Source organism: Prionailurus bengalensis, chromosome D2, assembly GCF_016509475.1.
Source record: "Prionailurus bengalensis isolate Pbe53 chromosome D2, Fcat_Pben_1.1_paternal_pri, whole genome shotgun sequence".
NCBI lineage: Eukaryota > Metazoa > Chordata > Mammalia > Carnivora > Felidae > Prionailurus > Prionailurus bengalensis.
The window spans coordinates 11,696,466-11,713,477 of record NC_057351.1 but is presented as its reverse complement, the minus strand read 5'-3'; the positions used below and the strand labels follow the sequence as shown (position 1 = coordinate 11,713,477).

Genomic DNA, 17,012 nt, shown 5'->3' with positions numbered 1-17,012 from the left:
TATGTAAGGAAAATTGTAGAGGTGTGGGTGATGTTCTCTTTTTCCACATGTATTATTCCACAGAATATTCCCTATTCTTCCATAGATATATTAGTATCTGGGAGGTAGGTAGAGTACGGGCACATCCCGTTAATCTACCTGAGGTTTGTTTGTTTCCAGATTGCTTATATTTATAAGTATCACTCTTCCAGAGTCTTATCTGAATGCCTGAAAAATTCTGACCTGCAGAGACTGGGCTAGTGGTTGGGATCCCACGTACCAATAGGCAAAATTTGTGCCTTGGCCAAAATACTAGTTTTATAGGTCACGATCTATGGACATGGCTTAAGAACAGTTGAGGGTGCTATTGTTACACAAACTCTGTTGAAATCTATTACGGTAGACAGGACTATGTTCACTGTCCACTGTCCCTTACCATTGTGGCTGTTTACGTAAGTGAATTCTCTGTCTTATTCTCCAGTTCCATATTTTCACAGGTGGATGGATGCTTCCCATTTGTTAATTCAGTGTCATCCAACCTATATTCTTATTAGGATTACATTTGTCCTGAGTTCTGCAAAAATGGGTTTGGGTATGGGAATTTCTTTAAGAAAGTCCTACTCTGTTATGATTGAAGCGAATGTTTAAATGAATTCTTGTTCACCAAAATCCATTTTTACTATGAGCTTAAGTAGTTTCACTGCCTTTGTTTTCTGGCTTTTGATGCATAAAACGAAATTTGTGGGTGTGTCGGTGGCTTAGTCGGTTAAGCATCTGACTTCAGCTCAGGTCATGAGCTCATGGTTCATGGATTCGAGTCCCGCATCAGGGAAGCACAAGGCTTGCTTTGGGTGAACATGAGCCCTGCTTTGGGTGAGCCTCTGCTTCTCTCTCTCTCTCTCTCTCTCTCTCTCTCTCTCTCTCATTCTCTGCCCCTTGCTTACTTTCTCTCTCTCTCTCTCAAAAAAAAAAAAAATCTGTTGCTGTTTTTAGAATCTCCCTCTACTGTGGCCTTTAACTGACCTTGTCTTCCAACCTGCTCCTAGGTGAGCCAGTTGAGAAAAAATATATACAATGGAGACATTGTACCGGGGCAAAAATCTCTTCTAGCTCTTAAACTTTGGCATAATCATGGCAACCCCAGGAGAAGTGCCTTTTTTTGAAAAGAGTTTATTTTTTTTTTAAGTTTATTTATTTATTTGGGGAGGGTTGCGGGGGGTGGGGGGAGAATCCCGAGGACACTCTGTGCCATTGGCGCCGAGCCTGACATGGGGCTCAGACCCACAAACTGAGGTCATGACCTGAGCCCAAACCAAGAGTTGGATGCTCAACTGACTAAGCCACCCAGGCGCCCCTCTGAAAAGAGTTGATTAAAGTAAGAAAAGTTTAATGATGGATGGGGATAAATGGTCCTTTAGAACATTGTGATCTTGAACTGCTGATATTTTGTAAATGGAATTAAAAATCTTGTCTTTAGAGGTTGCTCTGGAAGAGTGTTAGTGAATGTATTCTAGGTCCTCAAAACCTTGATGTAATATATTTGCAGCTTATCCTTGTTACCCATCGTTTACTGATGATCTGGCTGTCTTTTGTGAGACGGGGAAAAGTGAGGGGAAAGACAAGAAAACCACTCAGATGTTTAGCCATAAAATTTAAAGGGAGTGATTTTAAAAGGCTGATTGATTTTCTCATGTGTATTGGTACATAAACTTACTGTTTATGGGATTTAATCATTCTTGAAATTATTTGTGTCTAGAATAAGTAATACACTTCGAAGTGGGTGCAGCAAGTTGGACATTTATAACTTGCACGATGGGTACACAGTGGACTTTTGTACTGGACTTAATTATTAATGTTTGTCATCTGGATGGCTAAAAGTAGTCCACAGAAATCGGGAATGTTTATATAACATTTAACTTAAGAGAGAAATATTTCCCAAGGAAAATCCGTGATGATGCTTTTTGTCAGTCACTGCTGTTGCCTTTCACAGTTTTTTTTTTTTTTTTTTGAACTTAAGAAAGTACTGAATTATCAGGAGTGAATAATTTTCTTCAAGTATTTTGACAGAGTCCAGTTCTTTCTTGTAAATAGTGTTAGCCAAGAGTTTGGACAGTTATTTATTTATTATTATTTTTTTAAATATATTTTTTAATGTTTATTTTTGGGAGGGAGGGAGGGAGACAGAGTGTGAGCAGGGAAGGAGCCTTAGAGAGAAGGAGACACAGAATCGGAAGCAGGCTCCAGGCTCCGAGCTGTCAGCACAGAGCCCGATGCGGGGCTCGAACTCACGAATCGCGAGATCATGACCTGAGCCGAAGTCGGACGTCCAACCGACTGAGCCTCCCAGGTGCTTTTGTACTTTTGAATGTTTTATGTCGCATACTGACCTGAAGCAGAGTAGGCCGCACATCCTGTTCACAGTCGGTCAAGAGCAAATCACCCGAGGGAATTAGAAGCAGTGAGATACGCGGGCCCTGCTGTCAGGGACCCTCCGATGTGGGGGAGGGAAAGCTGGCCACTTAACTGTGTTAAGCGGGTATTATCGATGCCGAGAGAACCGTGCAGCTTTTGAGGTCGGGTGGAGTTTGGGACGTTCTTCTTCGCATCAGTCGGGATGGGCTTCCTGACATCCTCGATGAGCAGATAGGGTGAGGGAGAGACCGGTGAGGGGGCACTGCCAGCCGGGGAACAGAGGCGAGGAGGCGTGAGGCGTGACCAGCTGGCGCCCGGCAGCCAGGGCTTCTGAGTATTCCCATCAGTGCGCCAGCTGGCGGGAGGGGAGCACGGGCCAGCAGGAATGCTTGGACGTTTGCTGCCGTCAGCTTAGAAAAAAAAATTTTTTTTTGTAATATTTACTTTGTTTTTGAAAGAGAGAGGGTGAGCAGGGGACAGGTAGAGGGGGAGGGGGACGGAGGATCTGAGGATCCCTGCTGTCAGCACAGAGCCCGATGCGGGGCTCGAACTCACAAACTGTGGGATCATGACCTGAGCCGAATGAAGTTGGACGCTTGACCGACTGAGCCACCCGGGCAGCCCAGGCTGGTGTCAGTTTTGAAGCTGCGTGCTGTAAGCATGGAATGTATTTGGAGACTTGTATTTACTCTTAACAACCGTTTGGGGTTTTAGTCTTCTCTTGCATTGTATGTCAGAGCATTTCAATATAAAAATATATTTTTTAAGTTTATTTATTTTGAGAGAGAGAGAGGTGCTCCTTAATATAAAAATAATTTAAAATACTCAGCAGGTAGTTTAACTGGTGCTCCAGGAAGATGTAGCGTGTTCACTCTGTGACCTTTTATGACCTCCACCCCCTTGCACTGCTATAGACATCTGGGGCCTGGGGAAGAGGCTTTACAAATAGGAAGGTGGGGCAGTTAAGGAGTTAAAGACTAAACCACAATGTCATTTGAAGGAATTTGGATTTCATCTTGGAGTATTTAATTGATTGACTGTAGAACAAACATTTACCAAATATCTAATTTGTGGTAGGTGTTGACAGTACAAATATGGCTCCTGCTTTGGGTGGGCCCCTACCTTGAGCGAGTGAGTCAGACCGTGATAAGTGGATTAATCCAGCTACAACATGGAACATGGGTGGTAAGAGTGGGTCACGGCCAGAGAAGAGCTTCAGTGAGAGAACTTTCAGTTGGAGGCCCAGGAAGCAAGTTAGTGGCATGGTCTGTATTCAGGATAATCATTAGAATGATTGCTGTCCAATATGGCAGCCAGTCACCACACATGGCTGTTGAACACTTGAAACATGGCTAGTGGGAACTGAGATGTGTTGTAAAGTGTAAAACACACACCAGGTATCAAAGACTTAGTGGGGCCAAAAAAAAAAAAAAAAAAAGAAAAGAAAAAGTAAAATATTAATACTTTTGCAAAAGTGATTGCATGTTGAAAGAATACTTTGGACATATTAGATTATATAAAGTATACAGTTAAAGTTAACTTCACCTTTTTATTTTCACCTTAAAAAAATTTTTTTTTAACGTTCATTTTTGAGAGACAGAACGTGAGTGGGGGAGGAGCAGAGAGAGGGGGAGACACAGAATTGGAAGCAGGCTCCAGGCTCTGAGCTGTCAGCATAGAGCCCCACGCGGGGCTTGAACCCACCAACCGTGAAATCATGACCTGAGCCGAAGTTGGATGCTTAACCGACTGAGCCACCCAGGCGCCCCATCAAATATCTCATTTTATTTAAAAAAATTTTTTTTTCTCAACGTTTATTTATTTCTGGGACAGAGAGAGACAGAGCATGAACGGGGGAGGGGCAGAGAGAGAGGGAGACACAGAATCGGAAACAGGCTCCAGGCTCCGAGCCGTCAGCCCAGAGCCTGACGCAGGGCTCGAACTCACGGACCGCGAGATCGTGACCTGGCTGAAGTCGGACGCTTAACCGACTGCGCCACCCAGGCACCCCAAATATCTCATTTTAAACGTAAAGGACATCGAGGGACACAAACAGCTTAGATGCACTGTCCAAAGTCTTGTGGCTGCTCCTCATTCCTTCGGGTGTAATTCGTGCAAGCATCGCCCAGTGCCCGTTGCGTGTCAGGCAGAGTGTAGGACAGTTACCCAGACTTCTTGTCCAGGGCTCTCCTTTTATGTTCTTTTAGTTACGTAACTTAGAGGCATCGGCCTGCCTGTCATCTGTATGAGGAGCTCGAAGAGTGAGAGAATCACTTGATAGCAACCTGTGTCTTCTCCCTGAACATGCGAGCATTTGATCAGTTGCAAAATATGGAGAAAATAGTTTGTCCTCCAAAGATGAAGCTCTTGTGAATTTTAGGTTTGCAGCTTTCTTTTTTCATGTTTATTTTTGAGAGAGAAAGAGAGAGAGAGAGGTAGGGAACAGAGAGAGGGGAGACAGAGGATCTGAAGCAGGCTCTGGGCTAAGAGCAGAGAGCCCAAAGCGGGGCTGAAACTCACGAACTGTGAGATCATGACCTGAGCCATTCAGACGCTTAACTGACTGCGCCACCCAGGTGCCCCTTTTCACCTTTAAAAAAAAAATGTGGCTGTAAGACAACTTAAAATCATACGTGTGGCTTGCGTTACATTTTTCAGACAGTGCTGCCCGGAGCTATGTGATAGTCTCGAGACCAGGAAGAATGGGTGGGTCCTTGGGGAGGCAGATGTAGCAGTGATAGGACACAGATGAGGCTCCTTTAAACCACAGGGGCCTCGAGCAGGATTCACCGTTGGGTCATTTGCATGCATCCCGTGTCACCTGCTCCTTTTCCCATAACCTGTTTCAGATGGTCTGTGTTGCCCCAACTTCTCGCTGCTCAGATGTATTTATGCTGTCGCCCGATGACTAGTCAGTCGCTCACCGTGGGTATAAGGCGTATTCAAATGCAGCATCGGCTGGGACCGGTGTGGAACCAAGGCGCGCACCTTCTGTGTCCTGTGTAGAGTCTGGCCCGTGCCTGGTCACTGAGGATTGGGGAATTAAGTCTTTCAGAGATGACTCAAGAGGTTTTACCCTTGAGATGTGACTAGAGATGTGAATAGAGATGTGGTTGTCTTAATAGAGGTTGCAGGTGATGGTGATGAGTCCTTGACTTCACAGCTGTAGCGTAGCTGGAGTTGTGTGGCTGGGCCTTGGGGGAGGGGTCGGGGTCGATACCACGGTTTGGGAGCCCTGTCCATAGAATGGCGTGTGGGAGTCCCTCCGTTGTTAGAGGATTAGAGCCTCAAGAACTGGACCCGCCCTGGGGCGCCTGGGTGGCTCATTTGGTTAACCACCTGATTCTTGATTTCATTTCAGGTCATGATCTCAACAGTGGTGAGATGGAGCCCTGTTTCAGGCTCTGCACAGACAGCACAGAGCCTGCTTGGGATTCTCTCTCTCCCTTTGCCCCTCCCCTGCTTGCGCGCGTGCGCTCTCTCTCTCTCTCTCAAAAATAAATATTTTTTTAAAAGCTTAGGAAATGGGGTGCCTGGGTGGATCAGTAGGTTAAGCGTTTGACTTCGGCTCATGTCATAATCTCGCAGTTTGTGGGTTTCGAGCCCCACGTCGGGCTCTGTGCTGACGGCTCAGAGCCTGGACCCTGTTTCAGATTCTGTGTCTCCCTCTCTCTCTCTGCTCCTCCCCTGCTTGTGCTCTGTTTCTCTCTTAAAAATAAATAAATTACAACAAAACAAAACAAAAATACATTGTTTAAAAAAAAAAAACAACTGGACCCTCCCTGATTTAGGTTGCATGCTTAGATGTCGGCACTGTGATCGTAAAATCTGAGGCTCTAAGCAAAATTGTGGAAAGCCTGTTTCATGGTTCTGCTTCTTCAGGGTTTTCCACCTTTTCTGACCTTTTTTTTTTTTCCCCCCTACCTTCGAAAGAGGGTAAAATGTGAGAAGCAAGTTTGTGGGAAAGGAGGTCAACAAAAGTTCTGAGCCACAGATGTGATGTGTCTCCATTGGCATTGGTCCAGGAAGCTCTGGTTTATTCCTTACTCCCTGTGTGTAAGTTATAAAGGGACAACCTGGACCTCTGAGAGGTCTCTCCCTGTGTACATACCCATATACACACACAGATGCGTCTCCATATGTACATGCACCTACCTACCTACATACATACATATGTCTGTGTCCAAATGCACTTGAAGTTACCAGATAAAATTCCTCGTGACAGTTTAGAACTTTCTTGATGAGTTTATGCTAAGATGTGTTACATATGCCACACTTAGGTTGCATGTATGCCCCACACGTCTCTCGCCATACTGTTGCACCCCCAGTGACCCATGCAGATCGAAGGATGGTTTTGTTGGTGATTATCTGGAAACTTGCACTTCCTACTGGCTTCCCTTGCTTACAGCGGTAGGAGACCGCCACCCAAGGGCTAAAGGCACAAAACCGTTACTCCTAAAAAATCGGCCTTGCCTTCTCCCAGTGCAGCTGTTCCTTTCCTGGCTGCCATCACTGGACTCTTGTTTTCTTTTAAATACTCCCTGGAAGGCAGGACTTGTCAGGGCCTTCATGAAGGGAAAAACCAACAGCTACAAAAGTCACTGAATGCTTGACGGGGAGGAAGAAGTGGAGACAAAAACTGACTGGAGGTGAAGCTTTCTGGCCCCATCACACACTGTCTCTGAGGTCACCAGCTGGAATGCTGCTTGCATTCCAGAACCTGAGATCAGGTTCTCAGAAGCTTTAATTGTTTAACATGGTGGCTAATGTTGTCGAGCACTTAGTAGGGGGCCGGTCCTGTTGTGAGCAGAGTTAGCTCATTTTCTCCTCCTGTGACCACGTGAGGTCTGTACTGTTATTGTCTCCATTTTAATGGAGGCACAGGGAGATTAAATCACGCGGCTCGTCATTTTGAGCCAGCACTCAGAGCCTGCATTTCCCAGTCCACTTTAAAACAAAAGGTATGATGGGGCGCCTGGGTGGCGCAGTCGGTTGAGTGTCCAACTTCAGCCAGGTCACGATCTCGCGGTCCGTGAGTTCGAGCCCCATGTTGGGCTCTGGGCTGACGGCTCAGAGCCTGGAGCCTGTTTCCGATTCTGTGTCTCCCTCTCTCTCTGCCCCTCCCCCGTTCATGCTCTGTCTCTCTCTGTCCCAAAAATAAATAAACGTTGAAAAAAAAAATTAAAACAAAAGGTATGTTGTAGGGGCCATCTGTGAGCTAAGATGCCATCTTTCTAGTGGTCTGGAAGTGGAGTATTAAAAATGTTATTGTCGGGGTGTCTTTGTATGTTAATTTGTGGGTGCCATTTTTATGCACGGCCCCATTATCTTGTGGAATTAAAACCCTCGTGTTATGTTTCTTCAAGTATGAAGAAAATTACATAGGTATCATCTGTATGATATATATAATATATATAGATATATCATATTTGTCTATCCGTAGTAAAACCTTGGATTGCAAGTAACTTGTTCTGCGAGCGTTCCACAAGACGAGCAAACATTTCTAATAAATTTTAACTTGATAAATGAGTGACGTCTTGCAATATGAGTAGTGCGTGATGCCCGGTGTCCCATGATCCCAACGGAGCCGATGGTTCTTGAAATCCGCTCTGACGGATGAGTGCTTCGGTTTACAAGCATGTTTCTGGGACGCATTATGCCCGCAGCCGAGGTTTCACCGTACATATCGCATGCATCTAGTACCCAGGAGAGACTTGCCTCTTCCAGCTGCCCCCTCCTGCAATCTGTAGTGATACCAAGTTCTTAGTACTAGAGGGTTAACCGCCGAGAGCTCCGATAAGCAGATGCGTGTGGGCCTGTTTCTTCTCTACGGAAAGAGTGTCAGATTGGACCCTGCTATTGTTACGGTTCATTATTTGAGGACTAAAATAAGAAGGGAAATAAAGGGCAAGTTTATAATTGATTCGGTTCACATGTGAAAGGCGTGAGAGTCCAGCCACACCTGCATTGTCCGGTGACCTTGATTCTTGTGTCTCCTTGACGTCCTTATAAAATACTAGAGAAACCGCAGGAAGCATGAGTTAAAATCTAGCTGTTCTATGAAGTGAAGACTGGATGTTTCCACAGGTTACCGCATGACTTACCTTCTGTAGCCACTTGTGCTTTTTCCTGTGAGTGTTTACAATGTTCTGTGGGGATCAGAACGCGAATTTGGGAGGCAGCATGTCTGTGTCTTGCTGGGAAAAAAGCAAGGGGGCTGGCACACTGTTTATAAACATTCACAGCTCTTCCCTTTCGTAAACAACAAACAAAATATTTTTGAACCACACTCCATGATTTCCCTGCCAAAAACGTTTAGAGGCAGGAATGCTTTATTTACTCACCGCCCCTGCTGTAGTACGGCTCACCACTCTCCAGGACAGCTGCCTGAAAGATTACTGGTGGCCAAACGCTTTCTCTCAGCATTAGTCACCTTGAACTTCCCTGGTGGAGATGGGACCGTCTATTTAGGCCTCAAAACCCAGTGTATGTCTTATACACAGGGCATCTCAGTGTGGACTGGCCACGTTTCATGTGCCCACTAGCCACATGAGATGGGTCGTATGGGATAGTGCAGCTCTACGCAGAGATTATCTCACTCTCCAGCCTGGTTTCCTTTGCTTCCCACGCTCCTCCCACTACCCAGACGTGAATGCCTCAGGAGTCTGGTCTTCCCTCATGCGCACACACTTTCTCCCCTTTGACCATCTCATCTGCTGCCGGCCCCCCGCACACAGCATCGAGGATGCTATCTCAGTGGGCCAGGGTGCTCCGTTGTTGCCTCCAGTTCGGCTTGTCCAAAGTCAAAAGCTGGCTTCTCTCCTTTCGTCTGTTTTCCTGGCCTCTAATGTTGCCTCTGATTTTATAAAGCAGTAAGAGAACAATCAGGCCACATAAGCAGACTGAATACTCAGAAGCCAAGGGCTGAGGGCATCGTGGAAATTGAATGGCACTTACAAGAAAGCCCAACATACTGAATGATGTGCATAATTCTTACGGGCAGCAAGGTGACGAGGTATATATAGCTATTCGCGAACATTAAGGTGGTGATTGCTTTTCTTCATGGGCAGAGCAAGCATGTTGGGAGCAAATGGGCAAGCGGGGGAGGGAGTGGCTCACGACCCTCTCTTTGGAACCTCCTTGCTGCCGGTGGAGTGGGGAGGGGGGTTGTGGTTGATGCCCTGCTTTCGTCAGTCCACGTCCTGGGAGCTGGTCTCGCCATTTTTGGTCACTCTTCCCAGTTTTAGTGCTTAGGGACTAGTGTTTTGCTTTTCATCAGGCACTTCTGGGATAAAAGAAAATTAAATTAAGAGCTGATCTGGGGTTCATGATAAGGTGAAATTAAGTGCTGGCTTCACCTGCTGCACCCACGCAGGAGGCCGGGGCTGACTTGCTCACAGGCCCTGACCTCTGAGAGCCCGGAATAACCTTGTCACCGGAGCTGTAGCCCCCAAATGCTGAATAGTGACAGGAGAGCTCGGGGTTAATGTGGCCTTTTTATTACTCTGTATTTTAAAAGTAGGTATTTCCCTGAGTTATCTTTCAGTCAAAACTATTCAAGGGTGCTATCGTCATTTTGAGCATGATTTGTAAAATTTGAAGTGAAATTTTAGTTTCTCTACAAGCTCGTGTAGTAGAGAACATCTAATTCATGCCATTTTTTTAAAAAGTTTATTTTTGAGAAAGTGTGCATGCACATGGGGAAGGGGGGGGAGAGAGAGAGAGAGAGAGAGAGAGAGAGAGAGAATATCAATCCCAAGCAGGCTCCACACTTCCAGTGCAGAGCCCGATGCGGGGCTTGAACCCATGAACCACGAGATCGTGACCTGAGCCAAAACCAAGAGTTAGATGCCCAACCGAGTAAGCCACCCAGGTGCCCCTATAGCAGTGTAATAGTGAGCTCTAGGGATATTTGAATACTGTTTACAGTGGCATTTCCACCCCCTCCTCATGTAACTATTTTATAAAACGTTCGGCCATCTCAGCTGGGGGAAGGAAACTCTCACATGGTGGAAAAGACAAGGGTTCAATTCCTGCTTCCACTGTTGGAAAAGTGACTTTCATCTCTCCGAGTCCCTTACCTTTTGCATCAAGTAAAATCTGCCTCAGAAGATAAAATTCTTAACTTGCTCAATAAACGTTAATATCCTCTCTGCTCTTCCTGGGGGCTGGAGGGGGCAGAAGGAAGCCACAGGATGTACAATAGCTGTACTTTGGAAATGGTGTAATTGTGTGTGTGTGTGTGTGTGTGTGTGTGTGTGTTTAAGCAGATTGCTTTTCTGACATCACGAGCCAGGAGTGTTTGGAGGGAAATGCTCTGTTACTTGATTTCAGGTGGGGGCAGTGTGAGGCTGATGGGCTCCTGGGGACTTGACGGGAGAGAACATCAGAGGGCAGGCTGCTGTGTAGACAGGGGCAGGAAGAGCGTAAGGTCCCTCAGACACTTGAAGGCGTGCTCTGTTTCTTTCCGTGGTAGCCTGCCAGGGTGGCCGTAACAAAGGACCACAGGCTGAGGGGCCTAAACAAGTGTCCCACGATTCTGGAGACTGGAAGGCCAAGATCAAGGTGTTGGGACGTCTGGCTTCCCCAGCAGTATCTCTGCTCTGCTTGTCGAGGGCTGACTTCTCACGGCCTCTTTGCACAGTCTTTCCTCCGTGTGTCTGCGGCCTAATTTTCTCTTCTTATAAGGGCACCAGGCAGATTGGATTCGGGCCACCCTAACGGCCTCAGTTTACCTTAATTACCCCATCACAGATTTTGTGTCCAAATACGGTCGCAATGCTGGTAGGTAGGGCTTCAGTGTATACATTTTTGCGGAGGACACAGTTTAGTCCATAACACTTCCCATCTTAGCGACCAAGTTTTGTTTTTTTTTTTTTTTAAACTCTTCTGTGTTCTGGATTCATCCTTTCCGCCTTCCCCTCTGTCACCTTTATCTTACTAAGGCTCCCTCGGTGGGGAAGGTGGGGAGCCGACCTCAGTTTCAGCCGGGGCTTGCTCATTGGCCATCCTGCAGCGTCCTCGGTATTGAGGATGGCAGGCGGCAGGGGGTGGCCAGGAGCTCTGGTCGGGGCACGTCGCTTGGCTCTGTGAGGCTGGGAATGCTGGGGCCTCGGGAGGACAGGTCACGGGCATTGCTGTGGTTTGAGTGTGTCAAGATACAGGGCCTCCGTTCTCTCGCCGCCGTGGACCCTCGTTGGCCGAAAGCCGTAGACATGATGCTTTTCACTTGGATAGAGCTGATGACAGCAGACGAGTTGACGCTCAGCCTGGAGGACCGTGGATCACCTGTGTCGTGTGTGGACGTGTACCTGCACCTCTCAGATGGCAGTGCTAGGCGTGCTGTGGCGTGAGTGCTTCTCTCTCCAGAGGGCACAGTGCATTTGCACGGCCACTGGCCATGAGAAAAGTTCTCAACTTGCACTGGCGAAAGATGGGGGGGAGGGACTTCCACGTTAAAGCTTTAATTTCCCTGCAGGAGGGACTGTTGTAGGAACAACTTACGGATTGCCAACCGGTTGCTGTTACTTTCTAGTAGCACCTGAACTAGCACCTGGGCCGAGAGAAGAATGTACTGACTTAGCTTCATTCACTGGGCTTGGCTTTTGCGGGGTGTATTTGTAGGAGAGCGTACCCTTTCACTTACTGTCTTGCTTCAGGCGCAATCCTAGGCTTAGGATACACTGCTTTTTTGGCTTCTGTCCTTCCTTCTCTTCCCCTCCTCTCCCTCCTTCCCCACCTTTTTTTTTTTTTTTTAAACGTTGCTAACGTGATTACCTACCTGTGATGAATCATCCGGTTTTATAGTCTAGCAAAGTCAGGATAAAAAATGTAAATGTTTTTGTCTAAACAGAGATGCAAAGTGTGAGGACTGTAGTGAGTAATGACTCACGCTTTAAGTACCGTGTGTGGATGCAGATTTATTCCTAATACCAGATGCACCAGGACACGTTTTTTTCCCCCCTTCAGCCCACAGAGATGTCAAGAAGCAGAAAATGGGGTTCACACATTTTTTGCGTACAGGGGTGAAACCGGCCAGATCTCACCACATTCTCCGATTTGAGATGTTGACAGAATTGATGTCCCTCTCTGGGTCCGGCTGGCCATCTTCCATTTCTCTTCTCATATTCCTCATACCACCGTGGGGCTTGGACGTGTTTCTGAAATGAGCCTTAATAAAAATTTGAGATCTCCATTCAGCTCTCTGTGGTTTTCATCTCAGAGATTCTTCTCGGGGCACCTGGGTGGCCCTGGGTCGAGTGACCGACTTCGGCTCAGGTCATGATCTCACGGTTCATGAGTTCCAGCCCCGCGTCGGCTCTGTGCTGACAGCTTGGAGCCTGGAGCCTGCTTCGGATTCTCTCTCTCTCTCTCTCTCTCTCTCTCTCTCTCTCTCTGCCCCTCCCCTACTCACACTCTCTCTCTCAAAAATAAACATTAAAGAACAATTACAAAAAAGGAAATTCTTCGCATTATTTAGAATAGAGAAAACACGCTGGACCGCTTTAAAGAGACAGTATTCCCTGCCCTTATTCCTCTGTGAATGCTGCTTTAAGTCACTGGTATGTGCCATCCATTTGGCATCTGCTGACACCAGGGGAGAACTGTGTCCAGTGATACCTTCACATCTAGAAGTGCAATGATGGCCACATTTGCTATTTCTGTCTTTCAGAGAATGCTGGAAATTGATGTAACTAGATGGCAGATGTGATGCTCCCTGAATTTACTCCTCCCAATCCCAGATCGCTTGGGACTAGTTACCTACAGAGACTAGTTACCTACAGAGACGTGCCTGGGATACGTACATTCATGGGTTGGCGGCCTTTGGGGTTTGGTCAAGATGTGGACGGTTAGCGAGGTCCTCCTGGCCACCACCACACTCTTTGTGACCACGACTCATAATAAGTCTCGATGGCTGGTCGGGAGAGATGGGAAGCAAGCTCTCTCTTTTCCTTCTTGTACTTTCCTTGCAAGAGTGGATCCTGTTGGACACACGTGCAAACATATATGACGTGTCTGCTAGGTGCTGGGCAACAGGACATAAATGCTTTTCGTGACCTGTCATCGCAAACACCTGTGCCGTATGAGACCAAACAGAAACAAGAACAAAACCGGGGGTGTGGATGTTGTCCCTGACTTTTCTCAGCTAGTATCATTCCGTGATTTGGGGACCTGTTACTTCGTCAAAGAATAAAACTGGGAACTCACAAATGAGTCTGCGTTGGTTTTATGTTGCAGAAAATACTGAAGGGGTGACGTCACTTTTCTACCCATCAGGTTAATTCTTTCTAGCCTTGTTCCTGTGGTAGGTGGTATTTTCCCCGTAGTACTTGATGTGTTTAGATGAAGCTGTCGTGTGAAGGACACGTTACGTGCGAAAGAGGTGGCAGGTCAGTATTGTGAGACACAGCATTGTATTGGATTTCAGTTAAGTGTTTGTATTATTTATGAAGCCAAAATAACCCTTTCTTGACTGAGTTTTTACTCTAATGGGAAAAACGCTTTAGCTCGTTAATAGCAGCCAAACCTGTATGGTTGCACGAAACTGACTCCCTGATTCTCGGATTAAACTCGTAGAGAGTCACCGTCTACTTTCTCGACCTTTTCACTGCTGAGTGCTCCCTTTGAAGTATTTCAGACCTCAGGAGGCATCTGCTCAGTCCGTCCTTTTCTTCTGCCTCCATATTAGCCTGTTCCTGATACGGACTGGCTTTATTCCATCACTGATCTCAGACTAGTGTTTCTTAGGTGTAAATGAAGAAAGCTAACATTTTGGTAGGCATGTCTCAGAATAAGCAGAATCCTTTCTTCCTATCCATCAGATTTTTATGTGCATTTCCAAAGAAGATAGTGGTTGTTAGAATAACCATCTCTTTTCTCTTGAATGCTTTTATTGTTGGAAATCATTTTTTGTTCAGCCCAGTTTACATTTGTCACTAAAAGGTAGTGAATCACTAAGAGGTAACCTAAAGCCACGTGATTTTTAAGAGCTGAGCTCCTGAGCATGAATTAAAACTACAATGTATCATGTCAGGTTTATGTATGACCTCACATTTTATCACCAAAATCTCTCAAAGGATACAACAAAATCCACACTAGCTTTGGCAAATGAATATTACATATTAGTTTCAGAAATAGGGGAAGATAAATAGGCTACAGTCTAGAAAAATAATTCACATGCCTTAACTATTCCCAGTGTATCCCATGTGATAGTGAAATGCATAATACAAACATAAAACTTAAGTTGGTAAGACTATATAATGAATTAAAAAAAAATTTTTTTTTTTTTACTTCTTTTTGAGAGACAGAGAGAGACAGAGCATGAATGAAGGAGGAGCAGAGAGAGGGGGAAACACAGAATCCAAAGCAGACGCCAGGCTCTGATCTGTCAGCACAGAGCCCGATGTGGGGCTTGAACCCACGAGCTATGAGATCATGACCTGAGCTGAAGTCGGATGCTTAACCGACTGATCCACTAAGGTGCCCCTATAATGAATTTTTAATTAATCCCTGGCACTTCAGAAGATTACTCTTTTTTAAAAAAATAATAGAGAGAGAGAGAGAGAGAGAGAGAGAGAGAGAAAGAAAAGAAAGAGAACGCTGTCCATGCTGTCAGCACAGAGCCCAACTCGGGGCTCCGTCTCACAAACTGTGACATCATGACCTGAGCCGAAATCAAGAGTCAGGTGCTTAACCCACTGAGCCACCCAGGTGCCCCCAGAAGATTACTCTTAATCAGGTGGTTTGCGGAGATAAGTTTATAAGGTTGGTGTGCTAGATAGGAAAATCGCACCCCCCACCAATATCCTGTCCTAATCTCTGGAACCTGTGAATGTTCCCGTACAGGCCACAGGGATTTAGCAGGTGTGATTCAATTAGGGATCTCTCGATGGGAAGATTATCCTGGATTATTTGGGTGGGTCCAACATTATTACAGGGTTCTGAGAAGAGGGAGGCAGGAAGCGGGGGAGATGCTACGCCACTGGCTTTGAAGCTGGAGGAAGGACGCCACCCAACAGATGGGTGCTCAGAATTTTAAGAAAGAATACAGCCTGGCCAACCCAGTTTAGACTTCCAACCTCCAGAACCGCGTGATAAATTTTAAACTTTAAAGACAACAAAGGGCACAGGGTGTGGCAAGGGTATCTGAAATAAAATTTATAAATCTAATCAGTTTGCCTTTGCAAAGGGAAGCCTTGGCTTCAACTACGAGACTTGGATTACGTAAGCCAGAGTTGGGCACTGCATATTTCTAGAATTTGGTCTTCAAATGGAATCCTATAAATACTCCCAAGTATGTACCGCATACTTCCTCCGCGGCTGCCTCCGTGGGACCGTGCAGCGCTCTTCCAACAAAGCTGATCCAGACGTTACAGGACGGCCACCCTCTGCGTGTCGGAAAAGCGTAACATTTTACTGGGCCCTTGTCTGAAATCACTCTGTAGCCAAAAAGTGCCACACAAAAAAGGGTTATTTTTCATAATTTTAGCTGACCGCAGGTACCACTGACATCTCCTTCTCACTAAAGGGAAACAAATGCCCCCGAGGCACGCCGTAGTGCCTCCCCCTTAGCCTGGTATCTGGAGATCGAGGACTAACAGTGTTCCATCCGCAAGGGGGATTTGCTTTGCTTCTTCGAGGCTTTGGGAAGCATTAACCAGCCACCGCCAAACAGTGCTCCTGGCTGCGGAGAGGTTCCAGGCAAAGGAGATCAACCAGAGAACGAGATGGCATACAATAGGCTTGTTATGAACTACTCATTGTGTGGCTCAACTTGGCTCAGGCAAGAGGAACCAGCAAGTGATAAGGCTATCAGCTGGTGATACGGGAAGGTAGACTTATGGTTGACCTTGAACTCTGGACATTGCATGCAGGAAGGACAGCATGAGCCCTGAGAAAACTGGGTTTCCCTTGAATTGTTCTTTTTTTAAAAAAAATTTTTTTTTCAACGTTTTTTAATTTATTTTTGGGACAGAGAGAGACAGAGCATGAACGGGGGAGGGGCAGAGAGAGAGGGAGACACAGAATCGGAAACAGGCTCCCGGCTCCGAGCCATCAGCCCAGAGCCTGACGCGGGGCTCGAACTCACGGACCGTGAGATCGTGACCTGGCTGAAGTCGGACGCCCAACCGACTGCGCCACCCAGGCGCCCCTCCCTTGAATTGTTCCACTGGTTTCCCTTTTTTCATGCAGAAGTCTGCGTCTTTGAATAAATTATTGTGACAAGTTGGACTTCTACCCTGTCACAGGAAGATGGTAAAGGTCACGGCCCCCTGCGATCCTGAAAATTGTTTTGTGTTTTCATTGACCTTCACAGTGTTGGATTTATGGGAAGGGGGAATAAAAACTGGATTTGACAGTCTCTTCCTTCAACAGAAGGGACATGCCTTTGAGTTTATGACATTAAACAATGCCCTATTTCAAATACTTTCCATGGGAGAAAGAGTGCCCTTCGCTGTTTGACTACCAGTCTGGGAAATCTCTCCTTGGACTTGTTTTGTTAGGGATTAAGTCACGTGCAACTCTCTCCTCCCTCTTTTGCCATTGTACTCAAGATAATCCTGCTTCCTCCCTATGTGATTTTTTTTTTTTTTTTTTTTGTAAACCAGAAATTAACACTT

The 17,012-nt window shown here is 46.2% G+C and overlaps 1 protein-coding gene across 11 annotated transcripts in view; it reads left to right on the top strand.

Moving 5' to 3' along the window:
- RYR2 (ryanodine receptor 2) overlaps positions 1-17,012 on the top strand; it is a 756,924-nt gene that overhangs the window by 22,940 nt on the left and 716,972 nt on the right. The window lies entirely within an intron of this gene.